Source organism: Toxorhynchites rutilus, chromosome 2 (genome assembly GCF_029784135.1).
Source record: "Toxorhynchites rutilus septentrionalis strain SRP chromosome 2, ASM2978413v1, whole genome shotgun sequence".
Taxonomy (NCBI): Eukaryota; Metazoa; Arthropoda; class Insecta; order Diptera; family Culicidae; genus Toxorhynchites; species Toxorhynchites rutilus.
Genome location: NC_073745.1, coordinates 291,132,752 through 291,147,967, shown reverse-complemented (window position 1 = coordinate 291,147,967; position 15,216 = coordinate 291,132,752). Strand labels below are relative to the sequence as shown.

General features: G+C 38.8%; 1 protein-coding gene across 3 annotated transcripts in view; it reads right to left on the bottom strand.

Moving 5' to 3' along the window:
• LOC129769980 (uncharacterized) overlaps window positions 1–13,713 on the bottom strand; it is a 200,881-nt gene extending 187,168 nt beyond the window's left edge. For all 3 annotated transcript variants that reach the window (XM_055772528.1, XM_055772529.1, XM_055772527.1), the window contains exon 1: window positions 13,491–13,713. The gene's annotated coding sequence lies outside the window, so the exon portion shown is untranslated. The remainder of the gene's footprint in view (window positions 1–13,490) is intronic.
• Window positions 13,714–15,216: the final 1,503 nt, after the last annotated feature.

Below are 15,216 nucleotides of genomic sequence, written 5' to 3'. Positions count from 1 at the left end.
GAAGCGATAATTCGTCAGGGACCGTGCGCGTTGTCCTAAACAACAGGGCCACGTCAAAAGCATGCAATCGGATGGTAACGGGCTCTCTCTTAAGTGTTGCTGCTGCTTTATGATTGGAAGAATGGGGTGTACTACAGTTTGTTAAATTTCAAATTTATTGTGTGAATTATAATTCACTGTTGAATCATCTAGATTCGATGTGAATCTTCATCAAATCAGTTAATGAAATTTACATGGCTCGTCCTGTTTACGGATGCACAGCAGATCGACTGCCCCATTGCACGAAATGACACTCATCTTTCCCCGAGCAAGGAATGAATTGTTCGGTGCATACGACGAAAAAATATGCTTTCTCCATTCATAAGTACATGTCCATCATCATCCATAAGCGATTCCAAAAAGGCGTTTTTTTGATTCGTTTCACTTATGACAAGATTGCCGTAAAATGTGTCAGAAAATCGTTTCACTATTTGATTGCGTACCGAATGACTGACATTGTTTTAATGGTAATTAGCCTGTTCGTCTGAACCTTTGAATGAGTTTTGATTGATGCGTTTCGCATGCGAAATGGTTTTATGAAGTGCTCCCGTGAAAGGTGCTAGATTTGATTGAAGGTAGTCGCAATTTTGGTTTGCAAGACGTGAACAGAAGAGTATAACTGTTGTTTTTTTAGGAATTAGAACAAAACCCCAAAACATGGAACTAAATTTGCATTGTGATTGTGTTGGTCCTGAATCAACTCCTTAAATGGTGAAGGTTATAAAGTACCTAAAGTGTAATCAAATTTATGCATAGGTGGTCATCAGCTCATTCACTATCATATATTTCACAGCACATTACCGTACCTTAAACTGTGGTTTCGGACGACGAAAAGATTTGTAGTCTCCGCATAAATAAAAATGAAAAAGAACTGAGGTTTTGGAGACGAACTCTACGATCTGTCGAGAAATAAACGAGCTATAAGCGTTCTGAAAAACCAACAGTAAATACAGGGATGGATGACCTTCGGATTAAAGTCCTTTAAAATAAGAACATAGCAGCAGGAAATACATAGCTCATCATGTTGCTCCTCATTTAATTTTCTATACAATGCAGATGTAACGCCAGTCAATTTCAACCAAAGAAAGCAGCTCTTGCTACCGAGAAATTTCGTTAATGCCATCCTGCATTCAATGTGTTGTAATTTGAAGCCACTTTTAATTCGGAAACCATGCATGGGTTTGTGAAAACTGAATGATCAATTTAAAAGACCCCAACCACCAATAAGTTCAAGAACAAGCATAAACAAAATAAATCAGTTTATATTATATGTCATATTATGTCACTTTAGAATGCATTGGTATTGTGAAAAACTTTTAATAACTCATCTTTGAAAGGTTTATGGCCCTGAAAAGCGCCGTGTTTTACGGTGGCTGGTTTTGCCACCAAAGCAGTCTGTATGAACAAACTTTTTCCTTCTTCTACCTGCTGCCGTTTTGCGATTGCGTTTGCCACTCGCTGAAACTAGTTGTTGCCTCTGAACCGAATATGCTCTGTTCTGTAGGCGGGTTTTCTTATTGTCGTGAGCAGCTTTGCAAGCCAACTCGAGCACTCCGGCGGCCGAAATTCTATAACCGCTATTGGTGCTCCGGCACCAATCCGTTGATGCGATGTGATGTGAAACGATGCCATACAACCACACTGGTTTACGGTTTGAAAGAAAATGAGATATTTTTTTGGGGTCCGCGCGTTTCGTTCTCTCACACGCTCACAGGATAGAGACAAATCGGCAGACTCAGCCAAAGGGGCGAGTCCAACGAGACAAACGAAAGAGCGTTAAAAGGCAGCGATGGCAAAAAAATACATTCATTACGATTTGTTCGCTCGTTGGATTCACATGCAAGCTAAAAAGGGTCCTTTTCAGGATCACAAAATTATCTTTAATCTAAAGAGTTTATTGTTTTGTTATCACTCGATATCCCCATCTTGTTCGGCTAAAGCTTCCTGTTTAGCGATTGCGTTTGCCACTCGCCACAGGTTTCACAGTTGGAAAATTTCTTCCCATTCTGCTTGTGACATGTTGTACAGTAAATTACATTTAACGCGACCTGCCGAAGCACCACTCAGTGTCGCATTGGAGACTTTTTTAACCTGTAATTGAACATTTGCGATGACAGTGGTACGGTGTCGACTTTCAATGTGGGGTCATAATTTGGACCCCGCACTCTATGTTTAGAAAAATGTCCAACTAAATATGTCGCATTATTGGTCCGTCAATTTAGCTAAATGTAAATTACTGTACTTTCAATCTAGAAGCAATTTAAGAATTGATGAGAATTGAATAATCGGGAAAGTCCCCAACCATCAATAAGCTCAGAACAACTGCCAAATTCACATACTCGTCATATCCTGGCAAACAAATTATGAAAAAATCAATTTGAGTTTTATTATTATTTTGGATATTGTTTTAGAAAGCATTGAACTGTATTTCCTAAACTCTTTTTTGGAAGGATTAATGGCCCTGAAAAGTGCCTTGTTGTATGGAATGGTTCCAATTTAAAAAACTTAGTAATCGTGGTTTTGAAAAAAACCATTTCGAACGCCCTCGATGCCGCCTTGTTCTGGATTTGCCACCAAAGCAGTTTGTATAAAGAACAAACTTTTTTCTTCTGTTACCTGCTGCCGTTTTGCGATTGCGTTTGCCACTTGCCACTCGCTGCAACTGTCTGTTGTTGTCTTTATGTCCACCAAACCGAATGTGTTCTGTTCTGAATGCGGGTTTTCTTATCGTCGCGAGCAGCTTTGCCAGCCAACTCGATCACTCCGGCGGCCGAAACTATATAACGCCGGCTAGGTGGACTGGTGCACTAGTACTAACGCGCTCGGCCTAGCTACCCTTGCGGGGAACTCCAGACCAACACGGTTCGAGCGGGATTTTGCCTTTATCTTCACTTTTCCTCCTTTGCCATATCCAACCATGGCTGCTTGTGTTGGTTTGTTGATGTGAAGTGATGCGAAACGATGTGGTGTACGGTTTGAATGAGAATGATCGTTACGGCAGCGGAGCGGGGATTTTTAAGCTGACTGGCTGGCTCGAGAATTACGCATGTGTGAGACTTCGACCAATGTTTCGTTAATTTTTTTTTCTTTTCCCTTTCCAATCGTGCTTCATTCTATTTCGCTGCTGCTCTGGTTGTTCGTTTTGGTCGGTACGATTTGAGGAGCACAAAATGGACCAATCAAAAATGGGCACATAGTGCAATTGGACAATGCTTGATATTTCACAATTATTCATTTATTTATTTCAAGAAAAATGAAATATTATTCGTTATGATAGATGCGTAGATGCATTTCCTATCAATTGATGCAAAAACCTTTGCGATCTATTGATAAAAGCTCGAGTTATAAGCGTTCCAATTGGCCCGATTTACGGTTACCCTAACACAGCCATCAAAACCAAGCAGCCTTGGAGAAATCGGCATTGCAAATACATGAAAGTCGGGGGTATTTTTGTTCCGACTGAAATGTGTTTCCCTAACACAGACTTCAAATCCATGGAGCGTAGGGAAATTGGTATTGCGAATTCATGCAGGTCGGGGGTATTTTTGTTTCGACTGAAATGTGTTTGCCTAACACAGACTTCCAACCAAGATGTCTGGGGAAATCGGCTTTGCAAATAAATGCAAACTGCGAGTACTTTTGTACTCACTTGCTTTTGTGCAAACTAGAATATTTTTCCTTAACACGGTCTCCTAAACTTAGGGACCTGGGAAAATCGTACAGACACCAGAGGCGAATGAACGTTCCGGTTTAAATCCCCTATAGTATAAAAAGTAGAAGTTGAAGTTGTTGATTCATGCAAGCCGAAGGTACTTCTGCACTCGCATGTTTTTTTGCACTCCGAAAAGTGTTTTCCTAACACGGATTACAAGAACAGGTACGAACATTACGCTTTGGCTCGGTTATTCAAGATTGCATTGAAGGATATTGCCTTCATATCTTTTGTTCACTGAAATGATTGCTAAGCTTAGGTAGACCCACGTCAACATTGCGATTATATCATATGTATAACCCACCCATTTTTTTGAAGCACGGAAAACGCAAAATGACGCTTTAGACCAGTGGTGGCCAGGTATAGACATGGTGCGGGTCGCATTAGATTTTCATTATAGCCTCGGGCCGCAATAATTTTTGTCTTACTACTGTTCATAATGAAATGTAAAATATACGTATTTAACTAGTATTTTTTTTTTTGACTCAATTTTTATTTCAAATTACAAATTAGAAAGCATTCAGTGCTATACCTGTAAAATTCATAACTCTAGAACAAAACGAGATTAAAACTCAAAACTTTGTTGATCCAGAATTAACATTTTTGGCAAAATTATTCGACTATCTCTTCTAAAGAGTCGAAACGCTGAGGCTAATCGCTAATCGCTGCAGCTTCTCTATAAAATTCTTTGACGATTGGTAATTCCAATGAGAATGTCCACAGGCGAGCTCCTCCAACTTGGCCCAAGGAAAATAATCCGATGGATTGGCAAAAGGTCAATCATAGTTTCGTTTTTTCACCGTTCTAGGAGTTTTCTGCATCGTTCCAAATATATTCGCTTCAATTTGGGTGTCAATAAATGACTCACACATCGATGAACCCACCAATTAATTTCTCCAATTCATTCCGACTAATGAACGCTTTTGTTTCCGAAGAGGATTGCATTGAACGCGTTCATGAACTACATAGATTACCTTGTGCAGCCGTACCGACCTGTTGTAGCTCACGGAACACGAATCGTTCATTAATAGAAAACGGCTTGAGCAGTTCGTAAATATGTTTTGACGGTTTCCCGCACTTAAACAACGTGACAATTCCAAACGCTTCTCGTACAGACCGAACTTTATCGTTGTTAGGAAAGCGAACAAGTACTGATGGGACCACGAAACTTGGTGAGAGTGAAGGGGAACATCGCACTACACGACTGCACTGTTACCACTTTTCTTCGCTGAGAGCAGTCGTGATTTCACTAACAAAATTATGGCTATACTTGATAATGAGAATACGGTATCATGATTAAATTGAACGTTCCTTCAATCATCAAAAAGTCTCTAAAATATTTTTTGTTTGTTTCTATATAGAAAATCCTTGAATACGAACATGCTCCAACACCGTTTCGATTTCATTCAAACTACTTTTCATGAGCCATTTAGATAGCGATGCAAAGCGTGCTTTAAAAATAACTGTCAGTGATTTTGTTCCTTAATGTTGAATTCACTTCTATCATAACTGAAACAATTGCTAACAACTATTTGTGGATTCAAAAAAAGAAGTTATAAAATGAGCATGTTTTATTAGTTCTGGAAACGCGTACATACAAATCGAATGTCAAATTTCATGGTATGGGTACGTTCGTGATTCTTCGGATCGTTTGACGTTTACTCGCAACCGAGTAACTAGCAACATAAAAACCCGGTTCTACTGCCGTTATGTGCACGAATTTATGCGAGTGTGAGCAGAACAGAACCAAAAACCTGACAAAGTCCTTTGGGTACTAACGAGAACAATTATCAGAAGGTTAAACTAGCTCGGAAAAACTGAAAAGAAAACAGAAAATAACCAGCTTGGATGCACCCGATTAACAAGTATTACTCACAAAGTTATTGTTATTCAATTGTATTAAAGAATAATTAACTATATTCTTAATTTCGCTCATATGATTTTTGACGTAGGACTACGTCTTTCATTTCTATACCGGGGTGTAAAATCAAAGTTTCGAAAACGAAAGCGTTACGCCGGAGACCGAGATTTTGAGCGTTAATAGCTCCTAAACAACTGAACGAAATGGTATGATAAACACTTCATTCGAAAGATAAAATGTCTACGCGTTATATACTTGTTACTTTTTGATCCCAAAACTTGTTTCAATAGTCTTAAAATTGCTTTCAAAACAGGCTATTGAAATCACCAATCGGTATATAAGCGAGCGGCGCTCGGAAATCCACTCAGTTCTAATTGAACAGCGATTGGAGCATGTTGTCGCTGTTGCGGTGAAGCTCTTTATTTATCATGAAAGCGCGGATGAACGGTGTCACCAAGAGCCTGTTTGTGCACCCTAGGCCAGAAGGGAATCTATCAGGAGGAGAGTGATGCCACAAACGGTTCCCTGGGAAGACATCGCTACACACACATACACGCGCGGCTATTAACAGGTGGTTATCGAGTTGGCATTAACCACTGGTGGGCTTCCAGTATCGAGGAAAATGTGGAAATATCTAATCGTTACTGAAAATAATCTGCCAGTTCCTCTGGGAATTTTCAAAATATATTCATGTGAAAGAGTTTAATTGAATGTTTTCTATCCATGTTACACTGTGACCAAATATGTTTCAATCAAGTGCTATTAACAGGTGGTTATCGAGTTGGCATTAACCACTGGTGGGCTTCCAGTATCGAGGAAAATGTGGAAATATCTAATCGTTACTGAAAATAATCTGCCAGTTCCTTTGGGAATTTTCAAAATATATTCATGTGAAAGAGTTTAATTGAATGTTTTCTATCCATGTTACACTGTGACCAAATATGTTTCAATCAAGTGCTATTAACAGGTGGTTATCGAGTTGGCATTAACCAATGGTGGGCTTCCAGTATCGAGGAAAATGTGGAAATATCTAATCGTTACTGAAAATAATCTGCCAGTTCCTTTGGAAATTTTCAAAATATATTCATGTGAAAGAGTTTAATTGAATGTTTTCTATCCATGTAACACTGTGACCAAATACATTTGGTTTTGTGGTTTTTCAATCAATCGCAATTAACAGGATAGCTTCAGAAGATTATTCTTCCCCATCAGTAGGATATTTCCGTATCCAATATTGTATGCGCCCGCAATCGATTATTGCTCAGTCGCCGAAAGTTCCGAGCTCAGAGAGTTCATTCCCCTCTAGTTTGCCTTCCAAATTGCCATCGTAAACCACACCTTCTCTCGATTCAATCACACACACAAAGCATACTTAAGCGATATTCTGGTGGTGAGACACATTCATTTTTCGTGAGGACATCGACAAGACAACATCGTTGCCTAACGTGCTGGAGGAGGTGGACGGCGAAGGATCGACACATACACGCGCAGAACTCTTTCCGTTAGGATACCATTCAGCATCGAGAAAGTTCCGGAAAGATCTAATCATTGCTGGAAAATAATCTGCCAGTTCCTTTGGGAATTTCCAAAATATATTCATGTGAAAGAGTTTAATTGAATGTTTTCTATCCATGTAACACTGTGACCAAATATATTTCAATCAAGTGCTATTAACAGGTGGTTATCGAGTTGGCATTAACCACTGGTGGGCTTCCAGTATCGAGGAAAATGTGGAAATATCTAATCGTTACTGAAAATAATCTGCCAGTTCCTTTGGGAATTTTCAAAATATATTCATGTTAAAGAGTTTATTTTAATGTTTTCTATCCATGTAACACTGTGACCAAATACATTTGGTTTTGTGATTTTTCAATCAATCGCAATTAACAGGATAGCTTCTGAAGATTATTCTTTCCCATCAGTAGCATATTTTCGTATCCAATATTGGATGCATAAAACCTTGTACCTCCAACGTAACGCTCTCGTTTTCGAAGTCCCCCAAATATTCATTTATTCATTCATTCAGAATGGATTCAGATTCAACTTCAAACAAAGGATCACTGAATCAACGATAGTCCTACGTCACCATTGCGGTTATACCATAGATATAACCCACTTTCTGTTTTTTTTTTCAAATCAGGCTGAACAAGGCTGGAGGGCCGCAGGTTGGCCACCACTGCTCTAGACTCTACAATGACGGGAGCAGGATTCGTGTAAAATGGTCATAATACAACCAAATTGTCAGTGTTGTGATCCATAGTAGATTCAGTACCACACATTCCAAAATGATTTACCGTACAATACTTTGCAAATCATGATTAACAATTTGGGGCAGCGAAGAATCCTGCGTAAAAATTGTCAACCTCTAAGGAAGTCCACGAATTCTCCATTTTTTCACATTATCAAAATACCGGAAGTTCTGGTCAGTGAAATGATAATCTAAAAAAAAAATATTTGGAAAATACGGCATGTGCTTCTTATTTCAACATTGAAAGCATGTTCAGGATCATTTTAGGATTACATAACATGCTATCGTACATTATCATATGAAAATATATATAGTGAATTGGGAGACAAACGCTTGAAATGCATGCAACGAAGAGTAGCATGGCGACCATTTGTTTCCGACCTGAGCCTAAACTCATTCATTTCTCTTCCCAGGCTCAGATGCCTGCATAAATGAGTCGTGTCTTTGCCTTATAAACAACTATATTCGTGCAAATATGGATCCATACAACATCTCTTCAACACGAACGGCAACGAATTTCAATACATTTGAATTTTTATGCAGCAATTTTATGAAAAAGGATAAATTAGTAAGTTCGAAAACAAGAGCTACACATTTTGATAGTGAGGTATATCATTGTCAACTGAACGAAGTGGTATGACTATCACTTCATTCGGTAGACAAAAGGTGTACAAGTGAAGTTTTTTTTTACTTTTGACGTAGGACTACGTCTTTGTTTTCTACAAAAAAAATGTAACGAAAAATTAAGATTTCAAATGCATTTTACGCAAAATAACAGTTCGGCTGAAAAGTTCATAAGGTTGACGTCTTGATGGCGCCTCTTGCAAAAATCTACTTGACTATCACAAAGCACCATCTTTCAATGGATGCGTGACAAAATGTGACAGCAATCGGACGATTGGTTCGTGAGTTACAGCATTGAGAGTGAAACAACTGTTGTTATTGTAAAAAAAATGGAAATTCCGAAATTCGTGTATTGATGGCAAAATTGCATGAATCGGGCTTCGAATTGCTTCCGCATCCACCGTATTCTTCAGATCTGCCCCCCAGCGACTATTTTCTGTCCAAGAATGCTTGCTGACAAGACATTTAGGACCGACGATGAAGTGATCACCGAAACTTTCGGGAAAACCCGAAAGAGTACTGGAAAAATCCGAAAAGGTAAACTTGTAGCATGGTACCGATTTGAGTATTTGGAAGCCCCTCGTTTGATAACTTTGAAGCCCAGAGTCAACACAAACTCGGTTGTGTTAATCTGAGCTCCTCTCTTCTTTCTCTGTATGGGACGTTTGGTAGCGCGAGTGCCTCCTCTGCTTTTGGATTCGAGCGTTTAACCATAAAGGGTGCTGAATGTGACTTGGCGGCTGTATTTAGCCAAGACACCCACTGACCAATACACATCTAGAAGACTCATGCTTTCCTTTTTTGGTATTTTTCTTTTGGATATTTCCTCCAAATAGCAGGGTCTTTCGGCGGGGTTTTCTTATTCTTGAACTTCCAAAACCCGGCGAGCACCTCGACTTGAACTGTGCTCGGGAGGTTAAAGGGTATCGCCCGCGAATGCTTGAATGCCGGACCAATTATACTCGCGCACGAAGGAATCACCCCACGGATCACGTATGACACCGTGTGCAGACATCGCAGCAGTAACGCCATTCATCGCTAGGAACGGCGATAAAGCAGAACGGCTCCACGTAATTCCTAGGTTGTGTGAGTACGAAAACTATTTTTATCCAATAACACATGCGCATGTAGGATAAATTATTAGAAAGCCACATCTCTAACAATGAAAAACCACAGAACAATGCCACACAGCGAAGCACGATGCCGATGGTAGGCAAATGCCCATCGGTTTAGAACGCAACACATTCAATATGAGCGGATAGATCAGTTAGTAAACGCGTTGTGCTTGAGTATATGAACGCTGTGGGTGGAGGGTTCGAAACCGATACTGTAAATAAAATGTTTATGTTTGAAGTGTAGGTTTATTATATGGTTCATTAAATGTTTCTGGTAGAGTGTGTAATTGAATGAGTTTTGTGATTTAGAATATTAGTAGTAGTAATGTGAATGAGATGATAATTATATAGATTTAATAAATGTTGTGGAGATAGTATAGTAGTGTAGAACACTCTACCTTTTCTGGCTGGCGGTGTAGCCTAAAAACCCGACAAATCGATTGAATTTTCAGTTGGTCACGAGTCCAGGGTTGGGACTCCTCTTCTTGTGAAGTTTTTCAACCCCCGCTCCTGTTCTACGAAACTAGGTTTCAAGGTGGGTGGGACGGACATTGTTCAGTAGGTCCAGTGAGGAGACCCTTTCAGCGTAAATCGGTACTCATTGGAACGGCCGAAGTGTCCCTTTGTTGTTGGAATTGCGGAACGCGGACAAACGGTGTCGCGGGTCCGCAGTAGCGCAGGTGAAAGTCGCGGAACAAACCAGGGTTTTGAAGGAAAGGACAAACCCGCCCTTAGGTGTTGGGTGTCTCATCGCCGGGCAAAGCGAAAAAACGGCGGTTGGTCTCCCCCGCGGGAGTGGCGCTTAAGCCAACCGCTTACCTGCGTAAACCCTCCGGTAGCGACGAACTCGCGCGCTTCCCCGGCGTCGCGGGTTACAAAGTGTCCTATCGCAATGCAGGAAAACGAAAGGAAATTGAACGGTGAATATCGTGGATTTGAGGTATTTTCTTGGGGGAAACTTTTTTTATGCGGTCCCTATCTACCGCACAAAAAAAGTTTTTTTTCAAAATGTTTACCGAACCCGATGTTTTAAAGGTGCAGGTGAAGTTTTGCACGATTTTTTATGCGTCTTTTTTATGCGGTCCCTATCCCCCGCACAAAAAAAAGGTCTCTAGGCACAAACGTTTCTACTTTTTATTACCCCTTGACGGACAACTGTTTGAAAAATCAAACAGCAACTTTGACAATTTTTGATGTCTTTGGAAAGCAACCATATGTTAATGTGTTTGCGCCAAATGATAACTCAATTTATCAACTACGACTCACCATTAATTTCATTAAATTTGGTATAACTTAATTGGGCAATAAATTCGGTTTAAAGCAAATATGTGCGGAAGGTGTTTGAATAACAAAACCTAATGAAATATAAAAAATGTGTAGATAGGGACCGCATAAAAAAAGTTCCTTATAGAAAATAACTCAAAACATGAAAATTTCTATTTAGAAAATACACATGCGAACATTTTTAAATATTTTATTTACAATCATTATCCTTCGGAGTCTGACACTACATTTCTTAATAGATCGAAAATATGTTTGCATCAATTGTTAGGAAATATCTATGTAATATCACAATTAATAAAATTTTATTTTTCCTGAGATAAGCAATTGAATTTTATTTGCCCGATACATGGTTTCCCTAACACAGCCATCAAAACCAAGGTGCCTTACATTACATGGCGTTTGTTCAAATTCTTTACTTACAAAGCAAATATGTTGAATTCAATTGAATTCGAAAACTGCTTCATTCAATCAATAATTTAATAAATACAAACAACTCAAATCTCACGTCAACCTTTCGGTTATAACCCACCTTTTTTTTAGTTACCATGCAGTCGGTTATCAGTTTTTGCGACGACTGTTGTTTCACTTGACTCTTGTATATGTATCGGTAGCCAGATATACACCATTGAAGCTCATTTTGAAACTTTGAAATTCAAAACCATTCAGCATTTGTATCTATTGCAAGAAATGACAAAGTTGGAGCCCTGCATAAATGTTATTTGCTGTCATTTTATCGGGTTCTTCTTGCTGATAAGTAGGATCTGTTACGAAATTTATAATGTCATAATCCCTTACTGTTTCATCTTGAACAAGATCATTTTCACTGAATGTATCAAAACCATCTCCGCCGATGCCATGTTCTAGCGTAATGATTTCTGTTGTTAACATTGATATGTTTTCGGTTGCGTTTCTTTCAATGACGCATTTCGGTCAAACTGCCTACCAACATGCATTTAATGTGTGCTGTTTTATTTCAGTAATTGCTGCAGCAGCGTGAATTATGCTGTCCAATATCGATTGTTTCTCCAAAAACTTCAGCCAAAGTCATTGTATCGTCTTCAAGTTTTTCCGAAAAGTTTCCAAAGGATAACTTAACGTAGTATTTCTTAAAAGATTATTATGCCTTGATCTAATGGTTGCATAAGGCTTGTTGTATCGGGTGGTAAAAATAACACTTTCACATTCGGGTGTTCTGTACAAGAATGACCAGGTGCATTGTCAACAATTATCAACACATTAAAAGGAAGTCCCATATAAGACATATATTGTTGAAATTCTGGAACCAAGCAATCGTTGAACCATGTACCAAAACACATCTGTTGTGACTCATGCTTTTTTATTGGCAACGAAATGGACTGGAAGATCAGCTACATTTTTGCCCTTTAGTGCACGTGGCAGCAATGATTTATTTACCATAAGCGATTTTAACATTTTCGCTCCAGAAGCATTACTACAATGTAATCATGTTACTCTGTCTTTAGCAGCTTTGAACCCATTTGCAGTTCTTTTTGATTTGGCGATGAGCGTTTGGCTAGGCATCTTTTTCCAGAACAGGCTAGTTTCGTCAACATTAAACACTTGAACCAGGCAATAACCACCATCTTCAATAACTTTTGCTAACGCTTTCGCATATTTTGCAGCAGCTGTTTTATCAGCAGGTTCAGCTTCACCTGATATTTTAGACTGTAAAGTGCGTGTCGCCGTTGAAAATCGGTTTCTCATTTGAGAAGATGAACTAGATGGCTCTATATTCTTCAGCTGATAATATAATCGTGTAGCCTCCTGTTTAATTTAAAAAAAAAAAAATACCGATAAATTCGTCAAAATGTGTCTTTTTCATATACCACATAAAAAAATCGCATAAAAACAGGTTTTAAAAGAACAGTCATTGTAGAACAAAACCTTCAATAGAAACCTCCCACAGGAAAAAAAGTCTTGGTCAATATTGGATTCTTCTAACAGCCATTTCCCGGAAATGGAAGATTACAAAAATAATAATTCTTGAACATTGGGGTTCATGTTATGCCAATAACAAAAATTACATCAATGGCTTTCGTCAAAAAAAAAATCAGCTTAGTCGCTAATGGGTTAATGAGAAAACAGGGTATGAACTCATACAAACTAAAATGTAGTAAAGGTGCAATTACCAAGAAAATAATTCATTAATCAAAATTTTGAGAATGTTCACGTGGTCAACACGGGGAAGTCAATTTCCACGATGGGGAATGGGAATTCTAAATTCGCTCTCTTGCTGTCCACGTGGTATTTCATTTACGATTTTCCCGGACGCGGTTTCATCTGTGCGATGTCTGTGACAAATTACACACAATATTGCATCTCAAATGATATGCAACATTGAATAGAATGTTACATTGCATGCAAGAGAAAATGTCGCACGACACAGGTAGGAATGTTGCAAAACATTGAGTAGAATCGAAAAAAAATAATTCGCTAAATTCATTCATCATAGCTTTGGGTTCGTCTAATGATACTTTTTGGCATCACCATGAATTAATACATTAGCTTGGAGCACAAAAGCATCGCAGCTGTTGACGAACATTCCAAACCCGGTAAGTGTCTAAAACGAAAGCTTTGCAATTTACTTACAGGCCAAATTTAGTGTTTTTCAAACTATGCAAACACATACACACTTGATTTTATCACGCCACTAACTAAACACGCTAAAACGAGCACTTGCAATTAGAAAACGACAAATAATTGTACGCAAAATCCGGCGAAATTACAAACCGACGCCAAAACACCTGTTGTCATCAGTCGCGCAAAACATACACTTGAAACACTCGAAGAAACGTCAAATGATTGTCGTCGCCCCGCACAGGCCGCTTGTGATGTTTACTAATGTTTAGCGTGTTTCGCTCGTCGTGGTGCCGTCGTTGCGTCGTGCGGTTATCGTTGTATTTGTTCCATTCCTTTGTATGCAATAGCAAAATGCTGCTAACTGCAGTGTCGAGCGGCGTCGCTACGCTTCTTCTAGGGAACGATCACTTGTTATCTTGTGTTGCACAGTGGGAGAGGCTCAGGCTGACCAAATAGTTCAGGTTTAAAAACAGGACACGCAAGCCAAAAAAAAAGACAAAATATTTTTTGAAGATTTTTAACTAGTGAATAAAACCTAGCATATAATCAAACATTCTTAGGTGTACCTGCTTTGTTCTCTACAACAAAAGAATATTTATATGATGAAGAGACTTTGCAAAGTAGATTATGACTTTTACAAACTTTATCATGAAATTTGTCAAATCAATCAATGTTCTGTTTAACAATTATCTATCCACTTTGCCGTTGTTCACACATTGTTCATCGTAGAAGAACACCCTTCAACCGGCGCGGCACTACCGGGCAGGCGCAAAATGTGATTATATGATTCACAAATTGCTTAAAAATTTGATATTTGTTGTCTATTTCTGAAAATATTTGTTACGACTTGTAACTGGCACGAATTTTTGTCCAACCTTTTTATCTCATGAATTATCCACTTAAAACAAAAAAGAAAGCAAATTGTTTGGAGCATCTACATTAAAAATCCGGCAATGGACTCGAAAATGTATAGCAAAGATTGCCTCCAAAAACGACTTCTTCCGTTTATTAAGGCTTGATGTTTTGGCCAGATTTGGCAAGCTGCCACTACAGTCGAGATCAGTGGTACAGTGCCAATGGGGTCGATTACATTTAAAATAACCCCAATCTTCCCAATTGGCCCCGATTCCGCTCAATTGAAAAATATTGGGAAATTGTCAAACGGAAATAGAAGTGCCAAAGTTACTCGGGATGCTGAAGACATGAAGAGATCGTGAAATAAAATAGCCGTTGAGGTTGACCAACAGAGAGTTCAAACTTTTATGAAGGGTATCCGAAGGAAAGTACGAAAATTCATCCAAACTGTATTAGAATATTTTTTTAATATTTGCACTATGATATGAAAACATTTTTGTACCTGGGAGGCGATCTGGCGTAGTGGTTACATCCATACCTCTCACGCTAAAGGTCACGAGTTCATTTCTCGCTCCCGGCATTCTTCCAAAAATAGAAGTAAAGTGACGAACCAAACAAAAGTGCTGAAAGTCACTATAATACAGTTGAAATTTTTTTGTACCTTTAACCAATCTCGAGATAGAGCTGATTTTTTGATTCCAGATTCTAAATGAGCTTTAGACTAACCTTTCATTTTTCAATGTACCCCAACGCTGTATCGTAAAAAATCTCCATAGTCCTACGATGTTCATCCCCCTAGTATTCACTTTAATTATTCAAACTTCTAAGAATAGTTTGCCTCACTAGTTTATGTTGAAAAATTATGAGAAAATCAAATAAT